Source organism: Corvus cornix, chromosome 15 (assembly GCF_000738735.6).
Source record: "Corvus cornix cornix isolate S_Up_H32 chromosome 15, ASM73873v5, whole genome shotgun sequence".
NCBI lineage: Eukaryota > Metazoa > Chordata > Aves > Passeriformes > Corvidae > Corvus > Corvus cornix.
In genome coordinates this window covers 5497942-5512695 of record NC_046345.1, presented here as the reverse complement: position 1 = coordinate 5512695, position 14754 = coordinate 5497942, and the positions used below count along the sequence as shown (strand labels likewise).

The 14754-nt window shown below is 39.8% G+C and overlaps 1 protein-coding gene across 2 annotated transcripts in view; it reads left to right on the top strand.

Annotated features, from left to right (window-relative positions):
• Nucleotides 1-14754, top strand: part of TTC28 (tetratricopeptide repeat domain 28) — a 114232-nt gene that overhangs the window by 7532 nt on the left and 91946 nt on the right. The gene's annotated exons all lie outside the window — the stretch shown is intronic.

Genomic DNA, 14754 nt, shown 5'->3' with positions numbered 1-14754 from the left:
CATGATGTAAGTTCAGTTCTAGTTCTGCTATTACATGTCCACCTGACCTTGAGCGAACTCTGTTTCTTTGTTTATTCTTGTTTTACAAAAAGTCAGGAGCCACTTCTAGAGAACATTTTGAGCCTCATTGGTGGAATCTGTATCAATGAATTTAAAAACATGATGTAAGTTCAGTTCTAGTTCTGCTATTACATGTCCACCTGACCTTGAGCGAACTCTGTTTCTTTGTTTATTCTTGTTTTACAAAAAGTCAGGAGCCACTTCTAGAGAACATTTTGAGCCTCATTGGTGGAAAAAGTACTGGAAGTCTTCAGTGATGTTGCTGTGATGACATAGCATCTGTTCTTGTTTTATTCTGTCAGTGTGTAAAGGATATCTTTCTGTATGATACAAAATGTTTATATACTTCAAAAGTTACTATCAGTTGGCAGTGGAAGAGTCAACATAGCTTTTGCAGGCATCCTGTCCTGAATAAAGCTCAACCACAGTCACTGGTTGTATCTTCCCTTTTATCTTTTCACAGTGGTATCTTTAGTTTGTCAGTGTACCACACACTTCCCTCTTTTCTCCCAAACCCTCATAATCCCATTTGGAACCTTGTCTCTGTTTTTTAACTTTAAAGATTCAGTGCTGATTTTTTTGTCAGATCATCCCTCAGCATTTTGCTTCAGAGGCTGTGTCTGGGCCATCTTTTGTTGTCATGGTTCTTTTAAGACTTTGTATGTAGAAACAGATTTTTGATTTCACTTGGGCTGAAGGTACAGTAGCAAATACAAACATGAAATGAATTTCCCTCCAAGGCCTTTCATTATCTGGATTGAAGGTCAAAAAGGTGTTGAGCAGAAATAATTTGTAGAGTTTGGAGTTTGACTGTGCTGCCTGCCTTCATTGGCACAGTTGTGATGGAAGTCTCATAAAAATGGCTTGGTTGGGAGCATGGCTTGGCTTTTAGAAAGAAGCCATGGTGCTACTACAGTAACTGAGATAATGAAAACCCACAGCTGAATGAATTATTTTTTTATCCTCTGCATGTTCATTTCAGTGAAGCTGTGATTTTCGCATCCTTCTACATAGTGCTTCCCTTTCACTTTGAATTCTTGTTTCCACAAATCATCTGCAATGACTTGGATTTTAGAAGAGAATGAAAAATTTTACCAGACTCTGTTACTGATTTGTCAGCTCCACGATGAGGGTGGCTGTTGGCTTGGGACACTGAGGCCATTCACTGCCACTATGTCTTCGTTCTGTGTCCTGAGTTTGTGTTAGTTTGGTGAGGACTGGTTGCTTCTAGTTTAGGCTAGATAGTAGAATAAAATTCTCACAAAAAGAGTGGTTCAGTGTTGGAATGGGCTGCCCAGGGAGGTGGTTGAGTCACTGTCCCTGGAGGTATTCAAAAAAAGACTTGATCGGGCACTCAGTGCCATGGTTTGGCTGGCAAGGTAATGTTAGGTCACAGGTTGGACTTAATGATCTCAAAAGTTTTTTCCAACCTAGTTTATTCTGTGATTCTGTGATTCAGTTTTCCTCATTTTCAACATTTACAATTTCTAAGAGGTGTATTTGTATTTTTATTACATATTTAATCCTAATTTTAGCTAGAACAAGGAAAGGTCTACTTTGGGGAACTAATTAACTAGTCTGGTATGTTTTGAGCACAGGTATTTCAAGAGTGTCTGATACCAGAAAATAGTCAGTGGTGTTTAGAAGCTTAAAAGAGGTGCAGATGGTGGAGTGTCAGTGAGGCTCAGTTTGCAGACTCTCCTTACACAGTACAGGGATGTTTATTTCCTTGTGTGTGTGTGTGTAACTTGTCAGCCTGAGACAACAGGAGGGCTCTGTCTGAAGTTGAAAACTTAAGTTGTATATTTCAATATCAAAGTTTCTTTACCAATTTAAAAAAAAATAATTATTGATAGAACAGAATAGGAAGATTGAAGTTTCTGCATACAAAATCTAAGTGAGTTTATTAATTAGCCAGGAGAGGGAGCTTAGCAGGGACAACTGGTATTTGGTTTGAAAGGCCCGAGTTTTAAATAGGGAACCTGACTTCCTTTCACTTAGGAAGTTGAAAAATTAATTTCAGTGCAGTTTTTTTTGAGGTTTGAACTATTAAATGTAAATGTCTATATTTCTTTTCCTTCTTTGGGTACAAACTACATTTCTTGGGTGTGCAGTTTGTTAATTCTTATTTTGTGCTCCTATTCTACTCCACTTAATGCTTGTTAACATCCGTTCAATACAATCGGTGGCTGAAAGTCATGCTCTTAACATCCTCACCCCAAAATCTTTCTTTACAGCATTAATTAATGTGGGGTAATGAACAAGTATGTTTATACAAATGCATATGCTTATCTGTGCAGCGCAAGGCATGAACAATGGGAAAGTGGTCGCAGAGAGAAACATCAGATCTCTTACAGACGGGGATAACTTATTGTGTGTAGCTGAAACATGTTTATTACAACAGCACATAAACCTGTTCATGGGCTTCGTCTGAGAGGGCTGCCTTGTGAGTTCTGCTACTTGAAAAATATTTTGTGTACGTATCACTGAGAAATGCAAAGATAACAGGATATTTCAGGAATTAAACTGCATTTTGGTAATATCCAAGAGGCAAATCAGATCAGACTCATTTTGTTCTTTGTTTTCTCACTGAAGTTTTCTTTGTTTTGCTGTTGATCATGCTCTAGAAAATTTTTATTCTATTTCTCTTCACAGCTGTGCAGCCTTAGGCATGGTACATGAAAATGGAGGTATATATATTATGTGACTCTGACACCTGAACAGTCTCTCCTTAGTTCTTGCTGATTTTGAGATATTTTTAAATCCTCACATTATAGGAAAAATATGCTGTGGCTTAAATGATTTGAATTTTGACTTAATTCTATGCTAAAATATAGATTTCACTACCAGTTGAGTGCTGGCTCAGTGCTGCAACAGCTAACAAAATGTACAAACAGCCTCCTGCTACTGAACAATTAACTGGGTTTTGGCATTGATTTATTCTCTTAATTTCTCAGCAGAAAAGTTGTTCATTAACAGGAGATGAAATGACTGTCAGACTTGAATACATTTGGCTAACAGGAACATTCACAGCCTAAGATAAATGAAAGCAAGAATCACAAAGATGGATGTTTTCAGCACTCTGAGGGGTACCTTGATTTTATTTGATTTCTTTGCCCTGTGTGAGTAGAAGGGTGCTGACTGTACCATTTAGTGACACTGTGCTGTTTGAAGCCCCCAGGACTGGTGTTTGAGGAGCAGCATTCCCTGAAAAGCACAGTGGGTTACAGATTTGAAGATCAGGGTTCAGTACTGATCTCTGATTATTGCAGCTGTTCAAGCCACTAGGCAGGGAAAAATGTTACTTCTTAAAACAGGACCACCTTATCGTATGAATCTTTTTTAGAGCTGAAACACCTTTTGGAGAAAAATTGAACAGTCTGGAGAATGTCGTTGATGCAAAAGGAATGCCCTGTGCACATGTAATCCAGAAGTAACTAGGAAGAATTACAGCACTTTTCATCAGGCACACGTTTCTCTTATGGTCCTTGTCTTTCCTAATTTAAAATTAATTGTCTCAATTTAAAAATGTGGCTTTGCATCTGCAGTGGAGAAGAACTATGAAAGAACAGAGAGAAAGGGGCATTGTGGGCCGTGAAGCCTTTGGATGTTTGCAGTGCAAGAGGGGTTTAGGTGCTGTCGTCTCACTCTAGGGGAATTTGGCAGAATAGCTTGCACTGGTATTTTATTAAGTGACTCCAGCTGTCGGTGATGTGACTAGGACTTTTACAAGAAAAAGGGACACTTGCATGTCCTCTTGCACTTCTCCTGACTGCTTGCCCACCTTTAGAAACGTATCTTCACGTGCTCTAGGAATCCCTAACGACCTCAGAGCTTCTCCATGAGTGGCGAGTAGAGTACCGACCGTGGGTCGCATGTAAAACTTCTGAGCAAAGAATGTGACTTGACCACATAACTTTTTTCATGAATAGACCTCTTGTTTTTAATTTGATGAGCAAGGAACTTTCCAGTCCTGTCCTTCAGCTTACAATCTGTCTTTAATTTGTAGAAAGTTGCATTCCAGTTTTTCAGACATAAAACCATTTAACAGACTTTTTTCACTTTGCTAGAACTTGCTGTGTTACGTTATCGTTAGATTTGTGCATTTGTTTCTGTCTTTTCGTGTTGCAAAATTGCAGCACGGTTGAAGTTGGCTGGGACCCCTGGAGATGAATGCAGGGTCAGCTGGAGCAGGTTGTCCATGATACTGTCTAGTTGGGTTTTGAATATCTCCAAGGGTGGAAACTCCACAGCCTCTCTGGGCAACAAGTTTCTGTGTTTGACCACCCTCACCAAAAAGTTTTCTGCTTCCTCCCTTTTTTTTTTTTTTCCAATTAGATATTTAAATAATGAGCATCATGTAGTATTTTGACAGATTTATGGAGTTAATGTTTTTCCCAACAGTCAAGTTCACTGAAGAGGTATTCTCTGCACCAGAAGTGATGGTTATGGCGTTGCTGGGGAAAAACTGCTGTGCAGATAAGTTGTATAGGTTCTCCTTTCCCTAAATTCTTAAAATTACAGAGCAGTAGCAGTGCAACATGAGCGTGGGAGATGGGGACATGGTGGATGGATGACACTATAATTATGTCATCCTAAAAAAAAATACATATACATGTAATGGTTGTCTTAGGCAAATACACAGGAAAAATTGCTCCTTTCTAAGAAATCAGCTTCTGCCTTAGAATTGGAAAAGAAGAGGTACTTCAGTCCCAGCATGCAACAAATCAACACAAAATTTCCAAGCATTTACTGTAGTGTTTCATTATTCCTTCTTTGGTTTTCTGGAACCCTTTTGTATATTGAATAAAGCAACTTAAAATTTTCTTTCATGGAATTGATGGCAGTTATTCTACTTAGTCTAAATGCTGTAATGTAAATTTCTCTCCTGGAAGGTGCTAATTTTTTACCCCACAGTTCTCTTGCCACTGGAACTAGTTATATTACTAGGGGGGAATGGTATAGTGGTTTTTATTCCTCATGTATCTGAGTATCCAAAGCACAAATGAAGAAATAATTCTGAAATGCAGAAGTGAAGATTGATCTGCAAGAGTGGTAATTAAGAAGTATCTTGTTACCTGCTCATTGAGATTCAAGCGCATTACCACTGGAGAGCATTTTAAGACATTTGGACTGTGTTTATTTATTTACATAATACTGGATTTTATACCCCATAGTTTTAGACTAAAACCTTAGCATGTGTTGTTACCTCTTTTTCTCACCTACCCAAACCTTGAGGAGTTAGTTGCCAGGTGATTTTTCTACTCTTAGTTCTTCAGTGGTTTGTTCCTTCAATTTTGTTATTCTTAAGAATGAGACATATATTCCTTGTTTCTAATCAGCATACAATGATTGAGTTTCCTCATCTTGGAGATTAATTTCTTTGCTAATATTACCATAGTGGTGACTCATTCTGAAGTTCTGGAATTGTGGAGGGTTGGAGTGATGTGTGGAGAAATGGAGTGATGCACGGAGAAATGAGTGAAGCACATGAGAGGGCGCTCTGTGCTCAGGCGTTCAGCAGGGCCTGGGATCTCATTTCAGCTCTATGCACATATTCACATTTTTTGGATACTTTTAAGTGGAATTTCGTTAATTTCTTTCCACAGTCGGTGCTGTTCATGCTGCCCTTTGTGTTTGTTTGACATCAGGCAGGAATGGCTGGCGTGGCAGTGCTGGCAGATCCGGCTCCTGAGGCTGCAGTGTCACTGATGCTCGGCAGCAGGAGGAGAGCAGCTGTTCTGTGCTCTGCTTTCTGGAGTGGTTTGCTCTACACTCATGTTATCTGTACACATTTGGGTTTCTTTGCATTTTAATTGTTTGCTCTGATTTTGTTACCCTAGTGTCTGTAAGCCCCTTATCCCCATCTGTTTTTCCTTTTGCTGCAATTACATTATTTACTGCTTGAATTAATCAAATCACCAACAACCATGTCTCAGATGGTTTTGGGTTTGTTCTGCAGCAAATAGTCCTGTTTTCATTAGGATTTGCCATCCTGGGTTCGTCCCAGCTCTCTGAATTTATGCTGTAGTTCTGGTTGGCCAAGGACTAGAATTTAACCAGCACTGCCTAAGAGATTGTGAATTATGAGGAGTGCATCAAGTCTTCCTCTCCTTTGAGAGCTGCCCGTCAGTGGCTGAGTGACAATAAAGAACAGGAGGGGATTTGAGGGGATTCAAGGATGCTGGGCCTGGTTTCTCTGTAATAGATAATAATTCTTTTATAGACCTGCATTTCTTGTTTGGTTATACAGGTCAATACATCATGGCATTTCTAGACATGCTGGATCCTCATCACAGACCTGTAATCTCAACCAGTCTCTGAGGAAATTAAGTTAAATGGAGAGTTTGTGAGAGCAAGCAGACAGGAGAAAATACTAAAAATGGAGAAAGCTGGAAATTGCCTTGACTAGCAAGTCAGTAGGAAGCACTCAAGGATACCATTTACACAGTGTGCTGCACTGTGCCAAGGGCAAAAAAACCCAAGCAATTAGCAGGGGCCTTGCTCAGAGCTCCCTGACAGCTGAAAATACATCCAGGGCTTAACATTCCATCTTCCTGGCCTTATAGTGCCAACAGGGGTTTGTTCAGGTCATTCCATCTCACTTCCTGCAGCCAAGTCGCATGTGAAGTGTCTGTGATCATGTACAAGTAGGAAATGCAGCACAGGGATAATTGCTGCATTAAGCAGAGGCATTTTCTGAGACAAGAACATGATGACAGTTCAGACTAATGCAAACGGGGAAGAGATTTGTGGCAATTATTTTTATTTCTATAAACACATTCTCTGAGTCACTGCTCCATTTGTGTCTGAGGGCACTGAGGTGTGAACTGCTGGACAGAGCGGGTGACATTTCCCTCTTGCCGCAAGCATCTTTGTACGTGGTTTCTCTTTGGCTCCAAAAGGGAAAATATAAAGCCCTTTGTATTATATGGAACAATAGAAATAAATGACTGATAGTTTGGCTATTATCCACTGACAGAGAATTTACCCCTGAAATTTAAGAGAAAGGTTGAACAATACTGTGATTTCTATGATATAGTGAATAGACACTAGTTTCAATTTTATTTCCGGATTTAAGTTAGTTTTGAACTCTTCCTTTCTTCCCTTGACTCAGGAATGTCAAATTTCTGTCCTGGAAGTCAAATAACTGGATTTCTCTAGAAGTTTTTAGAAGTTGATTATAGACACAAAATTTTTATGCTCTTCAATGCAGTTATTTCTGTAATTTCTGATGACATTACCAGAAGCTGGCAGTGGTATGCAAATTCCTCTATTGCTTTTTTCATTCTAAAACATTTGAGGAGCCAGCTCATAGAAAAAATAGATCATATGAATATGGATGTATATAAAAAGGATATAATAAAGGCATTTTTCTTAGTGTCCAGTATTTGAGACTATTCTCCCTAGGCAGTGTATCTGATGGCTTTTTTTAGTCTTGTCAGGGGCCTTGCTCAAAGTTCTGTTCCATGTGCTTGGTAGGTCTGTAACTGAAAACTATTCCTTTAGTTTTTCTTGCGCTAGAACTAATACAGTGCTCACTTTCCTAGCAGAAAATTAATTTTTTATTTAGACAAGTGTTAAATTAATGGTTTTATGATTCATTTTTAATGAACTTCTTCAAAGATGTATACCAAGCCCTTGATATTCTGGATGCTAACAAAGGGAGAATGTACTTTGATGAAACATTTGTTAATAGAAGCTCGTCTCATATGGGAAGTGGAAAGAAACTTTCTTGAAACACTGTATTAAATGGGTACTTCAGGCATAATTTTCCAACCTTTTTCAGGGTGAAAAAGAAGGTTTGATTTTTGCCATGGGTTAGGTGGTCTGTATTTTACTCCTTGTGGCTATCTGCTTGCAGGCTTTTGTCCTTCACAAATAGGGCACAAAAAGCAGTGCAAGACAGCAGAAAGGGGAATGTGAATGATACAAAACAAATAATTAAATAATTTAATGATAATTTAATAATTAATAATTTACATAATTAAAGGTGATTTTATAAACCCACATCCTCACAAGCTCTAGGAACCATGTATCACAGAACCATAGAATCATACATAGCCATCTTCTGTCTCTTTGAGAGCTTTGTTCCCTTCAGCTGATAGAAAGTGTCGGCTCTTCCTCCGTGAGAATTGCTGTGCTGAGACTGAAGGGCCACACTCTGGAGTTTAAACTCTGGTGGGTATGAGATGTTTAAGGAAACAGGATCTGTGGGGACTGTTTTCCTAGCAAACATGTCAGACAGCTGTCAGAGATTCCGGGGCTTTCTGTCAGGGTTACAGCTGAACTGTTGGATCTTCATTATCATTGATGGACTTCTCAGGAACTGAATTTCTGAGTCCATTTGTCCTATGAAACCATACCATCTAGTAGAATTCAGTTTCATAATTTTTCTAAATGTATGAAAAAGCTGGTAAAACGTGGTTTTATTTCTGTTACCATGGTAACATTCAGTTCTGTGTTTGCTGGACAGCTCCCTCGTGAGTTGGGCAGAGCATGGTTGGGTCCTGCCTCACGCTGTTGGACTTTTGTGATAACTCAGGATAGGAATTCTGGACGTATTTTCTTATTTTTATTTTCTTTCTATTTTTTCTTGCACCGTAATTCATTCTTCATTGGTCCAAAATACAAAATAATGGTTGTCCTTTGCTTTTCCTTTACCAGGTGAGTAGGAACTGGAAAACAATCTAATATCAGATTTTGTTGTAAGTGTAACCCTTAACCCCCCTCAGTTATCACACAGGAATATCTGTAAGAATCTTGATTAGCTTTTAGTTTTCATTGCTTAGACATCTTGTTTTGGCCCTGATAGCTCCCCTGCAGCGAGCCACAGTGTTACTGGAGGTTTGTAATCACTAATCGTGATTAATTTTAATGGCAGTTGCCCTGAATCCTCTCCCATGCCTTTAGAGATACATGTCAAGCTTCAAGGCCTCTTACTCATTTAAATCTTCGCTGGGAACACAAAATAGTAGTCTCATTCCAGAGAATTCAGCTGTGTGATGTGCTCATGTTTATTTTATGGTGATACATCTCATTCAGTTGCCATTGTTACCAGGCTGTGCAAGGAAATTACTTTTTATCATGAGTAGGGTGGATAGGAAATGCATGCAACTGTATTTCAGGGAGTAAATTTTTCATGGTTATAGCCCATGGGTACTAAATAAAAAATGTCAGCTTCTTGGATTTGGTTGCACTCTAAAAGTGTGCCTAGAAATAATGGCTTCTGTGACTGTTTGGGAAAGGACAGCTACTGCACTGAGTCCTCCTAGGCTTAAAGCAGAAAATATGTGCACTTAGCTCAGATGGAAGTGTTTGGTATTGCAAGGTACAGTTACTGAGGCTTTGGAAAGCTGTAACAGAATAGGGAATGCAGCAGAAAAGGAATGTGAACAAGAGGAGTGTGTATAGTAAATGTAGCTTTTTAAAGAGCCTAAATTAGTGTTCCAAGGAATAAAAAAGAAATCAGTTGCCTGTATGATTTTGTGCCCTCCCACATTTGTTCTGCTTGATCTCACACGTAGGCTGCACTGAGCGAGGATCCTGATCCTGGAGTCTGCAGAGGGAGCAGCAGCGAGCATCGAGCTCTTAGTTAATGATCCAAACCAGCAACTCACTCCTGGCTCAGACACATCCATTGTCTCTCGTGCTCTCACACAATTTCCCCTCCCAAATACCAGTGCTTTTCTTCTTTTTTCTTCTGTGTCCCCACAGAAAATTGTGTTTATACTAGACAAAAAAAAAAAAATCACAGAAATGTAATTTTTATTGTTTGTAATTTAGAGTGCTCAGTACTGGTAAGTACAGTGATAAATCATATCTGGAACTATAAATATTTTTATGCATTTGTAAATGCAGTGCACATTGTGTTGGGTTTGGTTGGTCCTTAATAAAAACAGGAAAATTTAAAATTTGTATGAAAATAACCATCTGTATTTCACTAATTAAAAATTTACTGTAGCTTCTGTGAATTCATGCTTTATAAAATCACGCTGTAGAACAGAAAGAAGCAACTTGAATGTAGCAGATCTACAATGCTCTATTCTGTTAATCTGAGTTGAAGATAGTTTTGCCAGGAAGGTAAATGTAGTGAGCTCACTGGTCTTTCAAATGCTGAGGCCTCTGAAGGGCTCTTATATACATTTAACTGAATTTTTTGCTTTCTATCGTGGTAAAGAAGGTAGTGTTTACGTTTTGCTTTAGGTACCTATGCGAATCTCTCTATATTGCTACAGCCCCCACAAATTCTAACAGTACAACATAAAGAAAGCTTGTTACCTAGTTATTTCCCTTACTTTGGGGTTGCCCCAGTCCCTTGGCCTCTGAAGTGAGCAGTAGCATTGTTCAAATATTTACACTTTCAATATTGTTTCAGGTTCAGCCTGAGACTGTATTGGAGGAATTGGCTCTCAACATGAGGTACTCACAGTTGTGTGGGAACCTCTTCTACTGTTTTTTAGTGGGGTGGCAGTACTAAAGGTGGAGAAACACATACTGTTTGTGATCTGGAGGTGCCAAAATTTTATTGCTGGGAATACACAGGAGGCAGATACAATAAAATTTTTTTACTCTTGAAATTTTCCCGACTTCTAAATAGCTAAAAAAACCCTTGAACAATAGCTGGCAGGTTTTTATTTTACCTGAAAACAAATGGAGGATATGAATATTTGTCTAGTAGTATAGAGAAGGTTAATTTGCAGTCAAAAATTTAAGCAGATGTCCAAAACAACTGGTTTTTGTAACCTAAAGGACTCCCAGACACTTGCACCAACAAAAGTTGTTTTGTTTTTTATTCCCTGCTCAGAAAAATTAACCATCTGCTCATTAGAAGTGTTACAAATGGAAGAGCTGAAATGGGGCTGGTATGGCTTGCAGCTTTTTGGCAGCTGCTGAGAGACACAGTAATGTTTAGTAGTACTTTTCCTAGAATCACAGAATGATTTGGGTTGGAAGCAAACTTAAAGTCTGTTTGTTCCACTCCCCCCCACCATAGGCAGGGACACCTTCCACTATCCCAGGTTGCTCCAAGCCCCATCCAACGTGGCCTTGGGACACTCCCAGGGATGGGGCAGCCACAGCTTCTCTGGCAGCCTGTGCCAGGGCCTCAGCACCCTCAGAGCCAAGAATCGTAAGTGGCATGGAGATGCTGGTATCAGAAGTAACAGAATGTGTGAGCATGATTTGTATCCCAGCAATGCCTGTGCCACACACAGAGCGAGGTCAGGAGCTGCTGAGGAGGCCTCTGCCACACATCACAGGCATGTTCAATAGTGGAAACCCTTGGAAGACTATTGTGAAATTTCTGTTGTTCATACCAGTGCAAGACTCGGTCCTTTGGGAACTTCAAGTCCATATTCTGTGCTTATTGTAGCATCGAATTCCCATGAAATGGCTTGGGTGGGACAGGATCTTTAAAGACCATCAAGTCTAAATGTCTTTAAAGCAAATGTGCATCTCTAGGAGGTGGAATAAGCTGTGGAACAACAAGATATGGAGGAGATTTTGTAACTGAAAAACTTAAATTTTGGTTCCTGCCTGGGACATGTGCTGAGACCTGTTCCTTCAGCACGCAGTTTGCTGGCTGTAATGTTTGAGGAGCACATGGCCAGTGTGTTCAGGTGCCTAATATTTCATGGCTAAACCCTCATTGGGGGCATCTTAGAATTACAGAAAGTGACAGCTTTCAAAATAATGCAAATAAACTTTAAGCAGCTGTAGGTTTACCTGCAGTCTGCTTTCCAAATAGGTTTCAGTTGTCTTTGTAGTCAAATGTCTTTTCAAGATGTTCTGAAAAGAAAAAAATCGAGTAAATACATTTTCAACTCATTTTTTGATGCTGTTATAACTGTGTGAACTGGGGAACTGGCTGATGCATTTTAAAGGATTAATTGAGATAATTTTTGAGTTAGTTTGATTGGACATGCTTATAAGCTTAGCTGGGAAATAAGATTCCAGTTTTTACATAACTGAATAGTAGTTGATGCTGAATAACTCATGCTACTTGGAACACTGACACTTTTCTGAAAGATAAATACGCTAAATAAAACTGACCTTGATTTCGAAATGAGCAAGGGTAATTGCTGGTAGAGAAGATGATGAATTAAGATTATTGTCTATTGAGCTGGTACTGGCACCACCCACAGCTGTCACAGTGGTAGCCAAGCATGCAGGAAGGGAGAACACCTCTTCAGGCAGGTGGAGAAGGTGGGTGGACACAGCTATTAGGGCACAGCCTTGATAGCCCCCTCTATTTTGCTGTAGCCATTCCAAGAGGGTAATTAATCATGTAGGGCTATGTCTCAATCTAGGGTTGATGCACTGCATTCTAATTAAACTCATTAGTGCTCCATCTCTATGATCACAGGATAACTTTTCTTTAAAGCTTCTATAAGGACTCCATCAGGAGTAACTTGCCATGATACAGAACTGAAATTCAAGAACATAAATTTCCTTGCATTGCTGTTACAACTGAGGAAGGACCAGAAATATTCAGAACTCCCTGAGTTAAAACAAACCACCCTGTAACAGTCAGACTAGGAGTGCCAGGTTGACTCTTCCTTGTTTCAGTGTCTTTTAAATCTGATATTTCTAAGGTCTTTTACTTTATCTGCAGTTGGGATTCTCTTTGTATCACATATTTCCCTTCCAAAAGTAAATAGGAAAATACATTATCCCTGGAGTATCATATGTGGCAGTTAATTAATCTGAGATTTTTCCAGTGGAAGAGGTAGTATAAAGAAAACATGTACATTTCAGTGTGGAAAACACTACGGAATTATGTGTATATAACATGTTTTAATCCCTACTAATATAAAGCAAATTACTTAGTTTAAACACTGGTCATCACTGGAAAAAAATACTAAAATAATCATTATTTTTTAATAATAATACTGGATGAAACGGAACTCAAGGGCATTAACTGGATCTCTGTAGTGACCTTTCCAAGAGTGCTGTGCAGTGAGTGGCAGTAGCCACAATTACTGAGTGCAGTTGCCTGATGCCAAACCCAGCAGCTGGGCTTGGGAACCTTCAGGCAGGGGGGCAGGCGATAGGAAAAAATCGCTTTTCCATTTGGGAGTGCAGTGACTTGAAATCACACGAATGCCCTCGTTTTTCTCTTCTGGAACATTAGAGTGATATCTGGAAATGCTCTGGTGGCTAGCAAAGGAGATGTCAGTGGAATCACTTTATCTAGAAATGCAAGTACCGTCGTGGGAGAAACGGATGTATGGGCTGCCTCTGCCTCGAGCCAATGTGCCTGGTAATTTGTGATAGACCTGGCTTCTGGCTTTGTCCTGTTTCTGTGGATTACCTCTGGGTGACCCTTGCCTCATGAGTGAGTTGGCTCTTTTGCACAAGACCACTTTGCATGAAATTTTTATTTTGAAATATCAATCTGTTGCAATTTTTCTCCACCTTTTGACAGTTAAGCCCTCTTTGAGTGGAATCAGGCCTGGAAAGCTTGTTTTTTACCTCTGTTAGAGAAATTATTGCAGGGAAATCTTACAGCCTTATCTCTCATCGTGACTTTGTTATCTGTTGCAGTATCTGTACATCTATTTCCTTCTGGCTGATTAGTTTGGGATGGATAAAACAAGATGGAGCAGAGGGCCAGTTTTGGTAAATTCCAGGGTCTAATCCTGCAGCAGTTCTTGACTCCAGAGCTCTCCCCCAGTGAGTGTGTAAGTCATGGGCCTTTGGTCCTGGCATTTGTCTGCCTTTCTTTAAAAGGTTTTGCAGGATTTTGAACATGAACATTTTTCAGATAATAGAATTGTTTTTCTTCTGATTTGCCCTACAATGTAGAACCTATTTTCTTAAATGTGCCAGAGAGCTTCCTTGCTGCTGAGGCAGTGTTAAGTAATGAGTATGACACAAGATGAGACATTAACCTCAGCTCCAGAGAACAATCAATCTGTGCAGTGCTGCCTACTATTACCCATAGCAAAGAAAAACAAGCGTACGCTTCTTTGGGAAATACAGATTTCCGAGTTTTCAGGCTGTTAAAGAGTTAAAAGCCCACTGTGAATAAAAGGAAAAAGGGTTGTTCTGCTGGGAAGTAACTGAGTAGTTACAGCCTTGTGCAAAGAAAAGATCTTTACAGGCAGGGTAGAATATGAGCAATTTAGGAATGATTTGAAAACTGTTTTTGAGTAATGGGTGTGAGTGGGAGAGAACGCAGCACAACAGATGAAACATCGAACAAGATTTTGCAAGGGGAAAACTTTTGGGTCTGGAAGTTAGCCCTGTTCCCCACAGGGATGCTGGGGCTCTGTTTTGGTGGTCTGTACAGTAGAGACTGCGCTTTGGCAAGCTGAGGAGTGCATGATGTCATGGGATGCAGAACACATGCACGGAGAGCCAGGAACTGTTGTTCGCGCCGCAGCGCTGCCAGATGTGTGTGCTGGAACGCACTCTGAAAAATGGAAAAACCATCTTTATAAAGATGCTGAGAAATGTCCTGTGCTGAGCCTGGTCTCAGCCACAGTATGTGCTGAGTACAAATATGCTCCATGGGGTTTCTCAGTCCTGGAGCCCAAGTTCTGCTCTCGGGAGCAGTCCATGTAGAATGGCTTTCCCAGTGTTCTTCTGTTGTTCAGAGATGAGCTCGGAGAAATTCCTGTTTTATCCAGAAAACATACTGAGGGCTTCTTCATAGGAATTATTTGCAGCAGAGGAGAATCAAAGGAA